The sequence below is a fragment of the Arvicanthis niloticus genome, chromosome 20 (genome assembly GCF_011762505.2).
Source record: "Arvicanthis niloticus isolate mArvNil1 chromosome 20, mArvNil1.pat.X, whole genome shotgun sequence".
Classification (NCBI taxonomy): Eukaryota; Metazoa; Chordata; class Mammalia; order Rodentia; family Muridae; genus Arvicanthis; species Arvicanthis niloticus.
Window position 1 is genome coordinate 46,085,799 of NC_047677.1, and position 18,263 is coordinate 46,104,061.

General features: G+C 47.6%; 1 long non-coding RNA gene across 2 annotated transcripts; it reads left to right on the forward strand.

The window, feature by feature from the left end:
- The first annotated feature begins 4,965 nt into the window (after positions 1–4,965).
- On the forward strand, positions 4,966–17,537 carry LOC143435181 (uncharacterized). 2 transcript variants are annotated; one of them, XR_013105243.1, is made up of 3 exons: positions 4,966–5,278; positions 11,444–12,130; positions 16,344–17,537. It is a non-coding gene; the product is annotated as an uncharacterized LOC143435181 (long non-coding RNA). The 2 variants fall into 2 exon arrangements; XR_013105242.1 differs by having other exon boundaries at positions 11,444–17,537.
- The last annotated feature ends 726 nt before the right edge of the window (positions 17,538–18,263 follow it).

Genomic DNA, 18,263 nt, shown 5'->3' on the forward strand with positions numbered 1-18,263 from the left:
TGTATGTCCCTGTTCCATGTGTGCTGGATGCATGTTGAAGCCAGAAGAGGGTATTGGAGCTCCTGGAAGTTACAGACAGTTGTGAGCTGCCATGTTGGTGATGGGAATTAAACTTGGATACTCTGGAAGAGCAGCCAGTGCTCTTAAGTACAAAACCAGCTCTCCAGCACCTGATTTTTTTTTTTAATTGGGGGCCAGGGTATGCTGCACAGCCCAGGTTATCTAAAACTTGAAACACCTCTTGCCTCAGCTCTGGAGGGCCTAGGTTACGGATGAATAGTCACCCACTTTTTAAAAATTTCCAGTTTTTATTTTATGTGCATAGGTGTTTTGCCTGCATGTACACTTATGCACTACATGGTGTCTAGTGCCTGCGGAGGCCAGAAGCGGTCATCAGATGCCCTGGAACTGGAGTTACAGAAAGTTGTGACCCACTATATGGTTCTGGGAATTGAACCCAGGTCCTCTACAAAAGCAGCCAGTGCTCTTCACTGAGCCATCTCTCCAGACCTTTATTCAGTGTGTGTGTGTGTGTGTGTGTGTGTGTGTAAAAAAGTTAGAACTTATCGGGCTGGAGAGATGGCTCAGCAGTTAAGAGCACTGACTGCTCTTCCAGAGGACCTGAGTTCGATTCCCAGCACCCACATGGTGGCTCACAATTACCTGTAACTCAAGGATCTGAGGAGCCAATGCCCTTGGGATTTAGTACCCTTTCTGGCCTCTGTGGACAACTAAACATATGTGGCAGATAAATAAAAATAATTAATTGGGTGGTGGAATTTTTTTTTTTTTGCTTTTAATTTTTTTTTTTTTTTAGCTTTTTGTTGATTCTTTGTGAATGTCATGTGTTGCACTTGTTCTGTTTTTGTTTTGAGATGGTCTCACTAGGTAGTCCTGGCTCTCCTGGAACTGATTAGGCAGACCAGGCTAGCCTGGAACTCAGACCATCTGTTTGGATTAAGGATGTGCTTGACCACCACCCAGTTTAAAAGTACTTAAGCGCTGGAGCGATGGCTCAGTGGTTAACTGACTGCTCTTCCAGAGGTCCTGAGTTCAATTCCCAGCAACCACATGGTGGCTCACAACCATTTATGCCCTCTTCTGTTGCGCCTGAAGACAGCTACAGTGTACTCATATACAGTAAATAAATTAATCTTTAAAAAAAAAGTACTTCTTAAAGTGTTGGGCCCTTTAAGACAAAGCAAGACAAAGAAGAGTGGGTTTGGGTTTTTGTTTGGTGTGTGTGTGTGTGTTTGGTTTTCTTTGAGACAAGTTCATGTAGCCCAGGCTGGCTTCAAACCTGCTATGCAGCTAAGACTGGTCTTTAACCTTTAATTCCTGTTACAAGAGTGTGCTACTATTCCTGGCTTTGTTTGGTCTAACTTTCTACCTGTCTGTCTGGTTATCTGTGGGCCTGTTTTGCTTGGTGTTCAAGTTGAACCCAGGGCTCCACACACAGTAAACACAGCTTCCTCCACTGAGCCAAAACTCACCCTCTTTATCATTCTGTCTTCTGCCTTTTATTATCTTTCTTTCTTTATTTATTTATTTATTTATGTATTTAGGTTTTTCTAAACAGAGTTTCTCTGTGTAGCCCTGACCTGGAACTCACTCTGTAGACCAGGCTAGCCTCGAACTCACAGTTCAGCCTGCTTCTAACAATGGGAAATAACATAGGTTCCTACTGCATAAGTAGAGACTGGAAATACCTGAAATATGACTTCACCTTTTCATTAGAAATTGCTCTCTGGGCGGTGGTGGCGGAGCACGCCTTTAATCCCAGCACTTGGGAGGCAGAGGCAGGTGGATTTCTGAGTTCGAGGCCAGCCTGGTCTACAGAGTGAGTTCCAGGACAGCCAGGACTACACAGAGAAACCCTGTCTCGAAAAACCAAAAAAAAAAAAAAAAAAAAAAAAAAAAAAAGCACAGGTTGGCTCCTCTGCCTGGCCCCCTGGGGCTGCTCAGTTCTGGAATGTCCTAAAGAGTTTTTCCTCTGTTGATTTCAGCTGGGTCCTCCCTCCCTGTGGGTGGCCAGGGTCAGCGGTGGGTTACCTTATTTGGTGCTCAGAGGAACCTAGAAAAGAATCCAGACTAGAAGAAAAATGCTTATTCTTGATAAGTTATTTTTCTACGCCGGAGAAATAAGTCAATTCAAGCCAGACTAAAACACACACACACACACACACACACACACACACACACACAGGTTTATTGGGAAGCTGTTTCAGGCAGGCAACTTCCATGGGCCCCTAGAAGGAGGCCACGGAAGTTGCCAAGGAGAAGAAAATAGAGAGAAGAGGGAAGAGAGAATGTGCAGGGGGGAGGGGAAGAGGGAGGAAGAAACCTAAATGTCTGTGTTATATAGCAAAGAGCCTCTGCGGGGAAGGGCAGCCCGGACCCTGGGCTGTAGAGTTCAGGGTTTAGGGCAGGGTATGTCAGGTAGGGACTGAGGGATGCTGGGAGAACCTGGAAGTCAGGTCCGCTTTGGTACGTAAAATGTGCACCTCAGCCCCTTGTCCCGGGCCTACCTGTTCTTAGAGCTGGGAAAGTCAGCCTTAGAGTGGGGGATGTCTTTGTTTCAGGAGTCCAGTTTCATGCTTTGCACGTTGCAGGCAAAGCAGGCCCGACCTCAGAAGCAACTGTGAGAGGCAGCTGGAGCAGGCGAGCCGGGCAGGGGCGGGGGCAGGGGAGGGGCTGGCAACAAGGATCTCAGTGTCTTTAATTCTGTGCTTCGTAAAATGTTTGTTTTGATTCAGCTCCCAAGGTCCTAAAGCTTACACATCAACCCCCTCCCCCTTTTCGAGGAGGATGTTGAGACAGGGTTTCTCTGTGTAGCCCTGGCTGCCTTTCCCCATTGCCTGCTATCATGGGAAACTCTCCAGATTCCCACCCGGGCCTCTTCCTAGCTGACCTGTGTTGCTGAGGGGCTTCAGTTCCTGCTTTGTCTGTCTCTGTCTCTTGCTTCTTTGGGCTAGCTCATAAATCTCTCTCTCTCTCTCTCTCTCTCTCTCTCTCTCTCTCTCTCTCTCTCTCTTAAATATTTTTCGGGGAGGAGGTCTTCTCGAATGTAGCCCAGGCTGGCCTTGCATTCAATATTTAGCTGAGGATGACTTTGAACTCCCGAGGCTGCGATTTTGGAAAAGAGCCAGTGCTCACCTTCCTTCCTTTCTTTCTTAAGATAGGCCTTCCCTGCATAGCTCAAGCTGGTCTTGAAGTAGAGAGACCACACTATTTTGTTGGACAATCTTCATTGTTAACGTGACTGGATTTGGAATCACCTCAGAGCTGGGCAGTGGTGGGACCAGTACTCAGGGGGCAGAGCCAGGCAGATCTTTGTGAGTTCAAGGCCAACCTGGTCTATATATCAAGTTCTGAGACAGCCAGAGAGACTCGTCTCAAGTCTCAAATAAATAAATAGTTAGATAAATAGATAAATAAACAATAAACAAATAGAATCACGACAGAGAGCTGGGAAGGCAGTTCAATGGTCAAGGGCTTGTCTACCGTGTAACAAGAGGTCTTGGATTCAATCTCGAACCACAGAATAAATATATAAATAAATAAGTGAGTTTAAAAACCACCCCGGAGATTGGTGAGGCACGTCTCTGAACGTGTCTATGAGGGTAGATCCAGAAGCTCCTCTAGATCTGAGTAGCACTGCCCATCCTATGGGTTGGGGCCCTGCCCCCATAAAGTCAAGGGAGAGCCCCAGTACCCCCTTTTCTCTGTTTCCTGAGAGAATCTCCCCAGCAAACATTCCAGGATGTTCTGCCTCACAGCAGGCTCAGAAAAGCACGGCCAGGTGACCAGGGACTGAACCCTCTGAAACTTTCAGCCAAGTTAAACAACCCCTCCTTTAAGTTGTTACATCACCTTTTCCTCCCACTGAAGCAAAGGTAAGGCCAACCCCCTGATTAGAAGGCCATGCAGTTAGTGTCTGCACCCAGGAGAGTTGTTACAGACATTTAATCAGCTTCCATCTGCACTAATCACACTCATCATCATCGGCTCGCTCGGCAGGGTACCAAGATGCTGGCCTGGCCGGGAAGAGCTGCACCGGTTTGGGTGGGTCTCACCAAGCAGCTCTCTACCAAGAACACCGTAGCATTTGATGACTTTAACCCTTCCCTCTGGTCCCAGAGCCTAACACAGCTTCTCAGTATCTTTTCTCTGTCTACCCTCCCTTCAGGAGGATCCTGTGTTGTTTCCTTTTGTCTTTAGGCCACTGGATACTTTCTTCCCAGCCCTTGCTTGGAAAAGAACCCCACCCCCCAGGGTGGGTCACCGGTAGTTTCATTTCTTTTTTTCTTTTTTCTTTTTGTTTGTTTTGTTTTGTTTTTTCAACGCAGGGTTTCTCTGTGTAGCCCTGGCTGTCCTGGAACTCACTCTGTAGACCAGGCTGGCCTCACCTGCCTCTGCCTCCCAAGTGCTGGGATTAAAGGAGTGTGCCACCACTGCCCGGCTAGTTTCATTTCTAAAAGAAAGACCACCAAAGGAATTCGTGCTGGGGTGGGGGTGGGGTGATCCAACGAGAGAGAGAGAGAGAGAGAGAGAGAGAGAGAGAGAGAGAGAGACAGAGAGAGACAGAGAGAGACAGAGAGAGACAGAGAGAGACAGAGAGACAGAGAGACAGAGAGAGAGAGAGAGAGAGAGAGAGATTATGTGTCTGTGTGTGTCCGTGTGTGTCCCAGCCTTATCACAGTTTTTGGTCGGTGGCTGTTACGGAGACCCAAGCCGCCCTCTTCATCTCATATTGCAAGAGGAAGGAGGGAGAAGGCTTATGTGGGGATTAAAACAGAGTTTTGAAAACTCGTAATTAAAGGGAAACCTTTAGCCTTGAAGTCCAGGGGACCTGACTCCTGGGGTAACAGGCAGTCTCTGGGGATGGGACAGGGTACTGTTGGGGAGTGCCAAGTCATCCGTGTGGAAATAAAAACAGAAACATAAAACCGGGGGCGGGGTGGAGTTTGTTGGTGGGGCGCCTGCCTGGCAGGCACCAGGCAGTGGGTTTGAAGTCTAGATTGCATGGACCACGTGTGGACGTGTGGGCCCAGCACACGTCGATCAGGAAGTTCAAGATCATCCTGCTGTAAAGTGCGGTCCAAGCCAGGTTGGGCCACACTGAGACCCCTGGAAACAGCAACTCAGCCAACAGAGGTACTCGATGCCAAGCCTGGCAACCGGGATTCAACCCGACGACCCATATGGCGGAAGGAGAGAACCAGGCAAATCCCACGGTGGGTCCTGGGACAGACTCCGCCACACACAAACATGTTCGGTAAATGTAATTTTCTTAATCAAGAGAAAAAGAATGAGGGGCCCATTCTTTTTCTCTTGATTAAGAAAATTAATCAAGGAAGATGGCTCAGCTGTTAAGAGCACTTGCTGCTTTTGCAGAGGACCCGAGTTCTGTTCCCAGCACCCGCATCTGGCTGCTCACAACCTCCTGCAACCGCAGTTCCAGCAGTGGTGGGTTGTCTAATCTCTTTAATTAAGGAGGAGTGAACAGGGCTGGAGAGATGGCGCAGTGGGTAAGGGCACCTAATGTGGCCACGTGTGCTGTGTGACCTCCAAGTAGGGGGATACATCAGGAGCCCCCCTGGTCCACAAGCCTGGCAGCATCAGTGAGCTCTAGGTTCAGTGAGAGGCCTTGGCTCCAGGGAATAAGGTAGAGAAATATAGAACAAGGTTCCCAGTGTTCTCTGACCTCCCATGTACATGTGGCCACACACTCAATCACACATTTACCCATAAGTGTAATGATTCTGGGGTGTTTTTGTTGGTGATGCTATTATTATTTTTTTGTTTTGTTTTTGAGACAGGGTCTCTCTATGTATATCCCTGGACCTCTCTGTCCTGGAAGTTTATGTGTAGCCCAGGCTGGCCTCAAACCCACAGAGATCCGCCTGCCTCTACCTCCACAGTGCTGGGATTAAAGGTGAGCGCCATTGTGCCCAGCTCGTGGTGATTCCGGTCTTTTTATGGTGGGTAGAAGACTAATCTAAGGCAGGGCAGTGGTGTCACACACCTGTAATCCCAGCACAGCGAGGGTGGAGCAGGTGGAGCTCTGTCTTCTGGGTTTACATAGAGAATTCCAGGCCAACCAGAGCCATATAGTGAGACCTGAATTTAAAAAGATAGGAAGAGACTTTAAAACAAGAGAGCTAGCAGGGGGTGCGGGGGGACTCCTTTAATCCCAGCATTCAGAGACAGAAGAGGCAGAGGCAGGTGTGTATCTCTAAATTCAAGGCCAGCCTGGTCTACATAGTGAGTTCCAGGACAGCCAGTGTGCTGTGTAGAGGGACCCTGTCTCAAAAACAAACTAAAGGAACAAAAAAACACAATCAGAAGAATAAGAAACAGGTATACTGGAAAAGGGTTTTGTTTTCAGGTTGTTTATGATTTCACTAGGCAGCTCGGCTCTCCCTAGAGTCTCATTAGTTTGGTTTCCCTGAACCTCTTTCTCCGGAGAGCAGGAGAGCAGACCGTCAAGAATAAAGGTGAAGCACTGGAGAGCGCTGTCCGCAGGGACCGCCCACCGGGGCCAGACGTGCTCTGTGGACCGCAGTGGGAGGGAAGGCGGTTAAACTTCTTCTTTCTCAAGCGGCCAGAGATTTCCAGGGCAGATTACCCGGGCGCTCTCCATCCCCCATGGCAGGGTAAAGCTCGTCGGTGTTTGCGCTCTTTGTCCGATGTAGTCCTGAGGGATGGTGTGAGAGCCACCGGCCACTGGGAGGCAGCAGGAGCTGCAGCCCCGGAGGCTTGTCAGCCTCCTTCCTCTGCCACACCCTCCCCACAGTCTTCCCAGGGACTGACATGCTGAAAAGCAGGGGTAGCATTTTAAACAAAAACAATAAAGAAAGAAAGAAACAAAGAAAGAAAGAAAGAAACAAAGAAACAAAGAAAGAAAGAAAGAAAGAAAGGAAGGAAAGAAAGAAAAGAAAAAAGAGAAAAACAAACCAAAAAAACCCAGTAGCAGCAGCAACAACAAAAGCAACAAACAAAAACAAAACAAACCAAACAGCCAGGCCTTTAATCCCAGCACTTGGGAGGCAGAGGCAGCGAATTTCTGAGTTTGAGGCCAGCCTGGTCTACAGAGTGAGTTCCAGGGCTACACAGAGAAACCCTGTCTTGAAAAAACAAACAAACAAACAAACAAACCCCTCCCAAAAAAAAACAGGGTCCTAAGTATTCCAGGACAGCCTCGAACTCACTAGTTAGCTGACAACAATTTTGCATTTCTGATCCTCCTGCCTCTGCCTCCTGAGTGCTGGGCTTCAAGCCTGGGTCACCACATCTACCCAGGAAAGAGGTTTTTTGTTTGTTTGTTTGTTTATACAAAGTGTCCCACTGCCTAACTCTGGCTGGCCTGGAACTCACAGAGAGCCACCTGCTTCTGCCCCCTGTTCTGGGATTAAAGTAGGGCTGGATTGATGGACTGATTGATTGATTGAATCATTGATTCATTCATTCATACAAGGCGAGCCACTGCTCTCTCAAGCTGGCCTGGAACTCACAGAGAGCCACCTGCCTCTGCCCCTGTACTGGAAATTAACGGGAGGCAGGAGGTATCTTAATTCACAAGCGAGCGAGTGTGATGACCTTTCTCAAAACTGTAGCTTCTCCCTTCCCCGTTATCCGTGGGCTTCTGTTTGAGAACACTGTACTCTGTTATTTACACAAGAAATAATAAATGAAAATCTGAGGGGCAAGAAAGGTCAAAAGATAGTAGGAGGTAATTATGCTAATTAGATAGTTAGAGAGGCCCTGTGGGCGGTTACCCACTGGGTTGCTAGCCGGGTAGTAGTGTGCATCTTATTTTTGTTAATATTATGCGTGACTCACTTGGTTCTGTCTCCCACGGCTCCAGAATTTCCATGTTTCACTCAGAGATTCCTCCTTGTGAGGCTCAAAGGGACACAGGTTCTCTTCTGCTTCTGTCTTTTTTCCTATTACATATGTTTGCCTCTTCTGGGCAGGAAACAGGTAGTTTGGGATTTTCCTGTGGTCTTCAAACCCACTTTTCCCTAGCTTCTCAGTGTCCCCGGGACTGTGTCAGGATGCTATGCTACTCTGGAACTTTTGTCTGTTTGAGACGGGGTCTCCTGTAGCCCAGCCTGACCTTATATAGCCAAAGCCACAGAGATCTGGAGAAGCCCTTCAAGAACCTAGCTAATGGTTGTTGTCTCCTGGATTGTGTTCTCTTTATGGAGTCCCCCTATCTGTGATACTGTGATAAGTAGGTCTTTGTTGCCTCAGCTTGGAGAAAGGCGGACTGGGCCATGCGGTGAGTCTTTTCCTGAATTTTGTGCCACGACTCGATGGGGAACAGACTTTGTGTTATAGAGAGCACATGAGTCTCTGCAACACCCCCTCTACTTCCAGACACACACACACACACACACACACACACACACACACAGAGGTGTGTGCACGCAAATACATGCACATGAATGAGTTCCTTTTTAAGGTTTAATTTTATTATTTTAAATTATGTATGTAGGGGTGTGCATGTGAGTACAGGGACCCAGGAGCTGGAGTTACTGGCAGTTGGGAGCCACCTGCTGTGGGTGCTGGGAATTGAACTTGGGCCCTCTGAAAGAGCAGCAGTGCTTGCTCTTAACTGCTGAGCCATCTCCTCTGCCGCCGCCTCCCCCCCCCCCCCCCCAATAATATCTTAAAAGCAAGGTCAGAGAAACAGCTCAATGGCAGTCCCTAGGTTCTACCTCCAGTAGAGGGGGCTGGACACTCAGAAACTGATGGCTATTTCTGTTGGCCCCGGGTGTGTGGAGTCAGACCCAGGGCCTCAGCCACCTACAGCCACAACATTGCCTGCCATTCTCAGCATTTCCAAAGATCAGATTTGCCAATGTCTGGAAAGAGAAGGAACATTCTGAATCCCTCTAACGCACGCGCACGCGCATACGCGCACGCACGCACACACGCACGCGTGCACCTTGGGAATTCTCAGTACACCGCATCCAACCTGCAGAGCAGAGGAGCAGAAAGCCACCTCCCCTGTGTCTCACCACCACAGAAGTCCCAAGGCATTCAGTACAACCCAGGGAGTAGCCTGGGAGTGTAGATTGAACCCAGCGCGGCTAGTTGCAATCTGTGATCATGGCACCAGAGGCCTGTACAGACTGATCTGCTGGGTGAAGAAGGGTAAATTAGAGACAACTAGGTGCTTTTCAGCAGGAAGAAAATCCAGTCCCTGGGTTAGCAATTACCAGCTGAGCCGTTTACATTTACAAATTTACCATTTACAAAACATCGTCACAAGGAAGCCAGCGCCGCCGTACATGCTCATGTAGGGACGGCAAGCAAATGTAAGAGGACTCCATTAACTTCCATGGAGGGTTTTGATTTTGAATTTGTTGAGAATAGTTGGAGGCTGGGACATTAGGAAAGGGGTAAAAGTCAGCTGTGGTGGCACATGCCTTTGATCCCAGCACTTGGGAGGCAGAAGTAGGCAGCTCTGTGAGTTCAAGGCCAGCCTGGTCTACAGAGTGAGTTGTGGGCCAGCCAGAGATCTTGTCTCAAGATGGGAAATGGCCATGAACGGGAGACACGGATGGTAGCAGTCGCCGGGGAAAGAGGCTTTTAAGGCTGGAGCCCCTGAAGACTTTTATAAACATTGACAGAAAGAAGGAAGGAGAGAGGTCCGGGAAATCCAGGGACGGTAGAGCCCCAGAAGAGCCAGGAAACAAGAAACCAAAGCCCGGGGTGGGGAAATCGGCCTCGGAAGAGCAAAGAGTCAAGTGGCGCCTAGCATCTGCGCGCAGATGGCAGCCGGTTGAGGGGAGGCTCTCTGGCTCTGATTTCTTCAGGATCGCTGTTTGTGTTGGGTGCAGAGGAGCTGGGATGGTTGAGAAAGGCCGGCAATAAAACAAAGAAAAGTGAAAAACTTAGAAACAGGCGGAGCCGGGTGCCGGGAGGACGCGCGTGGATCAGGTGTTTCATCTTAGGCAACTCATGAAGAGTGGGAGGTGGGGACAGGATCTGGCGAGCGGAGGAAGTTCTGTCTGAACGACAATTTGGAGCTCACAGAGGAGGAAGAGAAGGAGGAGGAGGGGGAGGGGGAGGGGAGGGGGAGGGGAGGGGGAGGGGAGGAGGAGAAGAAGAAGCTGAAAAGCCAAACCAAACCAAGCCATCAGTATCTAAAGGGCCTTGTGGAGGAAGACGACTTTGTTTGGGAGGTAGGGAGAGGAGCAGGAGAGCTGGGTCGAGGCTGGGTGTGACTAAGACCTTGGAAGCGACAAACCCAGCACTTGGAAGGCAAAGGCTGAAGAAGGTATCAAAGTTATCCTTAAATTTATAGTGTATTAAGGCCAGCCTGGACTCCATAAGGATCTCTCTCTCTCCTCCCCCTCCCCCTCCCCCTCCTCCTCCCCCTCCCCCTCCCCCCTCCCCCTCCCCCCCTCCCCCTCCCCCTCCCCCTCCCCCTCCCCCTCCCCTCCCCCTCCCCCTCCCCCCTCCCCCTCCTCTCTCTCTCTCTCTCTCTCTCTCTCTCTCTCTCTCTCTCTGTCTCTCTCTCGTGCCTGTGTTTGCCTGTATGGTCTTGTAGAGACCTGGGTCCAGTTCCCAGCAACTGGTCCGAGGCTCCCAACTGCCTGTAACTTGAGGGACTGGCGCCATCTTCTGGTCACTGAGTGCACCGCATACGTGTCGTACGCAGACATACGTGTAGGCAAAATATCCGTACACATAAAGTAAAACTAAAGGTTAAATATGTCCATTTTGGTCCCCCAGCCACAGAGCCTCCTTCCAGTGAGTGTCTTCTACTACCATTTTTTTGGGGGGCATCTTTCCGTATTCTTTGCACATGCAAACACACCCTACTATAATCTCCTTTTGAAAACATCACCGGTTTAAAAAGTTAGCTGGCCAGTGGTAGTGCACACCTTTAATCCCAGCACTTGGGAGGCAGAGGCAGGCAGATTTCTGAGTTCGAGGCCAGCCTGGTCTACAGCGTGAGTTCCAGGACAGCCAGGACAGCCAGGGCTGCACAGAGAAACCCTGTCTCGAAAAACCAAAAAAAAAAAAAAAAAAAAAAAAAAAAAGACAGGCATGGCCACTCAGACCCCACTGGAGAGGCTGAAGCAAAATTTCCAAGAGTGAGGTCAGCCTGAGCTACATAATGAGGTCCAGACCAAGCTGAGATACAGCAAGACCTCATCTGGAAAACAGAGGGGGAAGGGAGGGAGACAGTGTACTCTCTGGAAGAGCAGCCGGTACTCCTTACCAGTGAGTCAACTCTCATATATATGTGTGTGTGTGTGTGTGTGTGTGTGTGTGTGTATATGTGTACATGTGTGTATATATATATATCATGTTAATAACATATATATTAATAGTATATAATTTTAATATATACTATGTATTTTTAATGTAAAGTTCTTTACTAATTTTAAAAGTTTTGTGTTTGTGTGTGTTTGTACAGGTACACACCCAGGGTCAGAGGTCAACTTGCAGGAGTCACTTTTTCCCTTCACTCCGTGGAACCCAGGGATTGAACTCTGGTCACCAAGCTTGACAGCAACCACCCATATCCACTGAGTCATTTCACTAGCCCTATTTTAGATTTTTTTTAAAAAATTATATATCTTAGTGTTTGTGTGTCTGTGTGTGCCTTGTCAGTGTGCCTGTGGAGGCCAAAAGGAGTCAGGTCTCGTTTCACTATGTGGATGTGAGTCCTATGGATTGAATTCAGGTCTTCGGGTTTAGCTGCAGGTATAGACTGAGCCATCTTGCCAACTTTGTGTGTGTGTGTGTGTGTGTGTGTGTGTGTGTGTAGAGTCCCATGGAGCCCAGGCTGGCCTTGAACTATCCAAGGATGACTTTGAACTCCTAATCTTCTTTCCAAGAGCTGGACTTGCAGTTAGTTTGACCCAGCATGCTCACCTAGGTGGAGGGCCTGCTTGCAGTTAGTCTGACCCAGCATGCTCACCTAGGTGGAGGGCCTGCTTGCAGTTAGTCTGACCCAGCATGCTCACCTAGGTGGAGGGCCTGCTTGCTTACCATTTACCATTTCAGATTTGTACCACAATTAAGTACTATTTAATTAATAAATGAAGCCCAGCCGAGGCATAGCATCTCCCACGAGCTCTAAGTCAACATGGGCTACAGGGTGAGTTGAAAAACAGACCAAAAAGACCTGTGTGTGTACGTGTGTGTGAATACATTTTTTAAAAACCTTTAAATGAATCATCTTACGAGGTTCGTTCGTAATGCAAGCAGCCACTCCCTAATTTGCTTTGGAAATGTTGACATTTGTGTACTGGATTTTCTTAAATCGTGAAAGAGCCGCATCTGCGAACCACACCCTGAACGCTTAAGTCTGTCACTGACAAAACCAGCCAAGCAAGTGTGGGGTTACAAAAGAAAACCACAAAGGTAGTCCGCAGAGGCAGAGCTGCTTGGGGGGAAGGGGCACCATAAGAAACACACACACACACACACACACACACACACACCCTCAGAGAAAGGACCTGGGAAGATGAGGTACCGCCATCTCCTTCATAAACCAGGAAACTAGTACACAAAACTGGACCCTGCCTAAGAAAAGAGATCATGTTGTTTTATTTTTAAAGGGATGATAAGGGCTCGAGAGATGGCTCAGGGGTTAAGAGTGTTTACTGTTCACATCAGGTGGTTCATAACTACCCGAGGAGTGAGAACTCTGGTTCCAGGGGATCCAACACTTTCTGGCCTCCACAGGCACCTGCATGAACAGGATACACATAAACTCATTTGGGCACACATGAATACAGATAGAAAAAAAAAGGAGGACATGAGTCTCCACACCCAGTTTTTGCTTCTATTTGCATAAAGACATGCAGAAAGTATTAATTCAATTGCTAACACACTCACTTTCTCTCTCTCTCTCTGTCTCTCTCTCACACACACACATACTCTCTCTCTCTCTGTGTCACACACACACACACACACACCACCCCCTGTGGAAGGGGAGGAAAGGGTGAGGGATGAACCTGGGTGTGGTGGTGCATGCTTAGAATCCCAGCACCTGGGAAATGGAGGCAGGATGATCAGGGGTTCAAAGCCAACCTCAATGCATAGTGAATTTGAGGCTAGCCTGAGCTACATGAGATTTTGTCTCAAAACAAATAAACAAAACAAAAAAGAGGTAGGAACATGAATTTTACTCTGAACATTTTATAACCATTAATCAAGTATTTAAACAAAACAAAAGCTTTAGAAGGAGAGATGTGGGGGATAGCCTGGAGTACATCAGTGGAGCTTCTGCCTGGTATGGGCCATGTGGCTAGGATCTGTGTCCCAGGCTAGCGCTGGAGAGAGACAGAAACAGAGATGAACAGAGAAAAAGAGAGAGCACACAGAGCATCTATAGGACTCATAAAAGTTTCAATAAAAGTAGCATTTGGCCATGAATTTAGAGACAATGGAAACCCAGGGCTGGGTAGGGGAGAGACGCAGTGGTTAGGAGCACATAGCTACACACTCATGCATACCACACCCCCACATATACGTAATTAAAAATAAACGGAATCTTAAGAAGAAAACAGAGGTGAGGATATAGTTTAGTTGGTGGACTGTTCCTCTAGCACAGGCGAGAAAATGGATGAGGTGACTCAAACCCGTCATGCAGCCGTTGGTGACTCATACCCATCACATCACGCAGCCCCTGGGAGGCAGAGGCAGGCGGACCTCTGTGACTTCGAGGCTAGCTAGTGAGTTCCTAGTTAAATACATAAATACACAAACAGAACAGAAGGTGATTTTTTTTTTTTCAAATAGTGGTGATGGTGATGGGCAGTCAGGCTTTTTTTTTTCCCCTCCTTTTACCTTGTAAGAAACAGACCTTCAGGGGGCTAGAGAGATGGCTCAGTGGTTAGGAGCACTGACTGCTCTTCCAGAGGTCCTGAGTTCAATCCCCAGCAACCACATGGTGGCTCAGGACCATCTGTAATGGGATCCGATGCCCTCTTTTGTTGTGTCTAAAGACAGTTACAGTGTACTGATATAAGTAAAATAAGTAAATCAAAAAAAGAAAAAAAAAAGAAAGCAAATCTTCCCTCTACCGTAACAAATTCAAATTACTAATATCCAATGCCTGACCAAAAAGGCAAAAATAGTACGTCACTCCGGTTCAAGCCAGTGGTTTCTGCTCTCATTTATTTATTTATTATTTTATGGTTGAGTGTTTGCCCCAATGTATGTACATCCCATGTGTGCAGTTCTTGAAGCAGCCAGAAGATGGCGCTGGATCCTGTGAAACTGAAGCTGCAGATGGTGTTGAGCTGCCTGGAAATCCAGCAGAGCGGTTACTTGCTCCTAGCTGGTGGCCATCCCTCCTGCCCCAAGAAGGAGGTTTCTAAAGTCCCTGATAGTAAGAGATTTTTCTTTCCCCATAGGCTGGTGCCCCAAAGGGCTACAGTGTTTTCACTTTTTAGCATAGCCTTTCAATTCCTTATCCTATTGCTTCAGGACTTTCATTCATTTAAAGAATATCCCAGGGCTCAGGTCTCTCCTGATCATGAACGCAGTCCCATAGCCAACTGCCTGCACTTTCCATCTATGAGAGCTCTTAGATGAGCAGGTGCTGGCTGCCAACTTCCGGGGAGAGAGGCCTAGAGCTTCCCACTTACCCGTGGCCACGGTTGGTAGAGTGCACATTTAGGGGAATTGGGTTTTGTTTCTTCTTCTCTTTTTTTTAAATTTATTTTATGTATATGAGTACACTGTCGCTTTCTTCAGACACACCAGAAAAGGGGATCAGATCTCATTACAGATGGTTGTGAGCCACCATGTGGGTGCTGGGAATTGAACTCAGGACCTCTGCAAAAGCAGTCAGTGCTCTTAACTGCTGAGCCATCTCTCCAGCCTAGAGAATTTTTTTTTTTTTTCTTTTCCCAGAGAAACGACGACTCGATGCTGTAGCACACAAGCGTGGTCACCTGGAAAAAATGACTTTAAAAACTGTATCTCTTAGGGTTTTTCCAGTCCTCTTCTCCCTGTCACTAATCATGCAGCTTAAAGAAAATAAAACCTCTAAGCAGGCAGCCGGACTGCAAGTCTGAAACCAAGAAATAACATAAGAAGCTATTTTTTGTCTCTTTGAGGTTTTTCAAGTTTCTGGTTTTGTTAGCAGTGAGGGGACAGAGACATAGTTCTGTGTCACTCTCAGACGTTTGGGGAGTTCCTTAAAAACACACACACATATATACATACACATATGCATAATAAACATATTCATACATGTGTATATATATACATGTGAACACACATATATGTATATACATGTGTACATACATGTAGGCAAAACACCCATACACATAATATCTATATCTCTATTATATGTCTCTCTGTGTGTGTGCACGTGCATGTGTGTATGTCTGTACACCACAAGTAAGAATTGCCCTTTAAAGTCAGAAGTCAGACTCTCCTGGAATTAAAGGTACAGATGGTTGTGAGCCTCCATGTGGGTGCTGGGAACTGAACCCAGGTCCTCTGGAAGAGAAAGAAACCAGTACTTTTAACTGCTGAGCCATCTCTCCAGCCCTCTCCTCATTTTGAGATGTGGCCCTGGCCAGCCTGGAACTCACTATGTAGGTTTCAGCAGACAAGCAGTTTAGTAACTTGGTACTCTACTTGTGGTTTGGACTATGCACACCCTTCTCCCAACTCTCCTCAGATCCCCACCTGCATTAGGCAATAGTATACCCCTCTCTGAACACTGGGATAAGATTTCCCTCCCTTTATTGACCATGAAATTCGGTTTCTATTCAAATGTATTCCCAATACATCCTGGTACAGGGTGTGTGTGTGTAATCCAGTCCAGACTGGTTTTGGATTTGTGCCCAGTAAGGCAAAATTGTCCCATCAAGTGAACTTAAAGGGCGAACCCCCTACTTATCATCCAATGCCTATATACAACGAAGGGCACATAGGATCCAAATCAAGATGCATTATGGGAAGGGGCTTGTGCAACAGAAAAAAATAATCATGAGCTAATGTGTCAGTCAGAACAGAGAACCACCCTCACTGCACCTGTAGTAAACACTCCTACTAAAGCACACAGAAGAGTCCCAGGCAGTAACTGTGGCTCTGCTCCCTTGTAAGTATAATAGGATCTGTTCCGCCCTTCCCTCTAAGGGGTTCCTTTCCTGCTGCTCTAGTCAATCAGAGGAATACACCAAGAATTTGGAAGGCCCCAACTCTGACCTCAACAACACAGCTAGGCTGGCCTCGAACTAACTCAGAGATCTGTTTGCCTCTATGTCCTCAGTTCTGGGGTCATAGCCATAAGTCACCATGTCTGGTTACATTCCCTTAATCTTGTTTCCTTCTTAATCTTTTAGGGACCTCAAATCCGGGATTCATGGCTTTGATGCTGAAAAGAATTTCAGGACTAACTTATATAAAGCATCGTTGAGGGTTTCCTACCAATTGAAAGGGTTGCTGGGGACACGGTGGCACACACCTTTAATAGAAGTGCTCTGGAGACAGAGGCAGGCAGATCTCCGAGTTCCAGGCCAGCCTGGTCTACAGAGTGAGTTCAGGACGGCCAGAGAAACACACATACACACATGTGGGAGCCAAGTCCTAGCAGAAAGTAGTTATCATCTTTGCAGCCATCTCGGACCATATACCCTGGCAAGAGACTTGTGTTTTCAACAGCCCACAACAGCTGAGCACACTCTGATAAACATGTTTTTCTCACGTATCTTGTTTTGTTGTTTAGTGCCCCAGCTACAAGGTAAAGGGTCTTCAGCTGTGTTCTCCTGTTTGTCTATGGCTGCAAGGCACACGTGGTAAAGCGTATAAATACCCAGGATTGCCTTTCAATAAAGGGGACTTGATCAGACTCTCTGTCTTGTCTCCATCCCCCTCCCCCTCACCCCCATCTCTCTTGCTAGACCCTGTTGACTGACCAGGACAGGGTCATCTGGCTCCCAAGCATGGGGCAGTGTGAGCACCACTCCCCCCCCGCCCCCCCCCCCCACACACACAGAGGAAAGAAACAGAAAATGAGAAGGCAGGCAGGCAGGCAGGTGGGGGAGGGAAAGTGACCCCCCTGCCTTTAATCTCAGACCTCTGGAGGCAGAGTCAGGTGGATCCAGAGTTCAAGGTTAGCCTGGTCTACACAGTGAGTCCTGCCAAAGGCCCCGAATTCAGTTCCCAGCACTCACATCTGGCTGCTCACTGAGACAGGTACTGCTGCTCCAGCAGATGTAATGTTCTCTGCTAGGCTCTATGGGCACCTGCACAGGTGGCACCTATCACACACACACACACACATACACATACATGCACATACCTACACGATCACATACATACATCATAGCCACACATGCCATCTCCCTAACTGTGGTCTTGGCACAGATTTAGGGCTGCTGGCTCTTCTTGATGCTCCAGGGCGACACTTGTTATCAACACCATCAGCACCTCCTCCGGGCTGGTGACAGAGGACCTGGGTTCTACCTGACCTGTGAACTAGAGTCTATTTTATTTTCCCTGTTACTGTTGGCAATAAAACCCGTGTTTGTTCAGCATTCTGCCTCTGAGTTACATACCCAATTCCTAGAATTTACTTCTGTTTTCAGAAAAAAAATTATCTTTAATTTGTGCATGTGTGTGTGTGTGTGTGTGTGTGTGTGTGTGTGCATATGAGTGTAGGTGTCTGTGGAGTTTAAAGCAGTTATGAGATCCCCAGTATGGATGTTGGGAACCTGCACAAACCAGTGTGTACTCTTAAACACTAAGCTCTCTATCCAGCCCTGTTTTGCCACCCACCGCTCCACCCCACCCCCCACTTATTTTTAATTTATGTGTGTAGGTGTTTTTTGCTTGTGCATTACATATATGTGGTGCCAGAGGACAACACTGGATTGGAGAGTTTTGGTGTCTTTGCAAAACCCAATGATGTGTGAATATTTGTGTTTTAATCTCAGGTGTAGGATATGGGGCTGCTTCAGTCTGTCTGCAGCCACTGACTATGGTTGTCTCGGGCTCTAGGAAGGTCTTGATTTTTATCAGCTGCGGACGGTTTACTAGTTTGGCATTTTGGAGATTCTTGAGAAAGTGTAAATTAGAGACCCCTTTAAAAAATCAAAATGGGGGTTAGAGAGATTGCTCCGCTATTAAAAGTACAGAGGACCCTGGTCTAGTCCCTAGCACCACATGGGAACTAACAACTCTCTGCAACTCCTGTTTGAGAGGGTCTGACACCCTCTTGGCTTCTGTTGGAACTGCATGCTTGTGTACACCCAGCAGGCAAC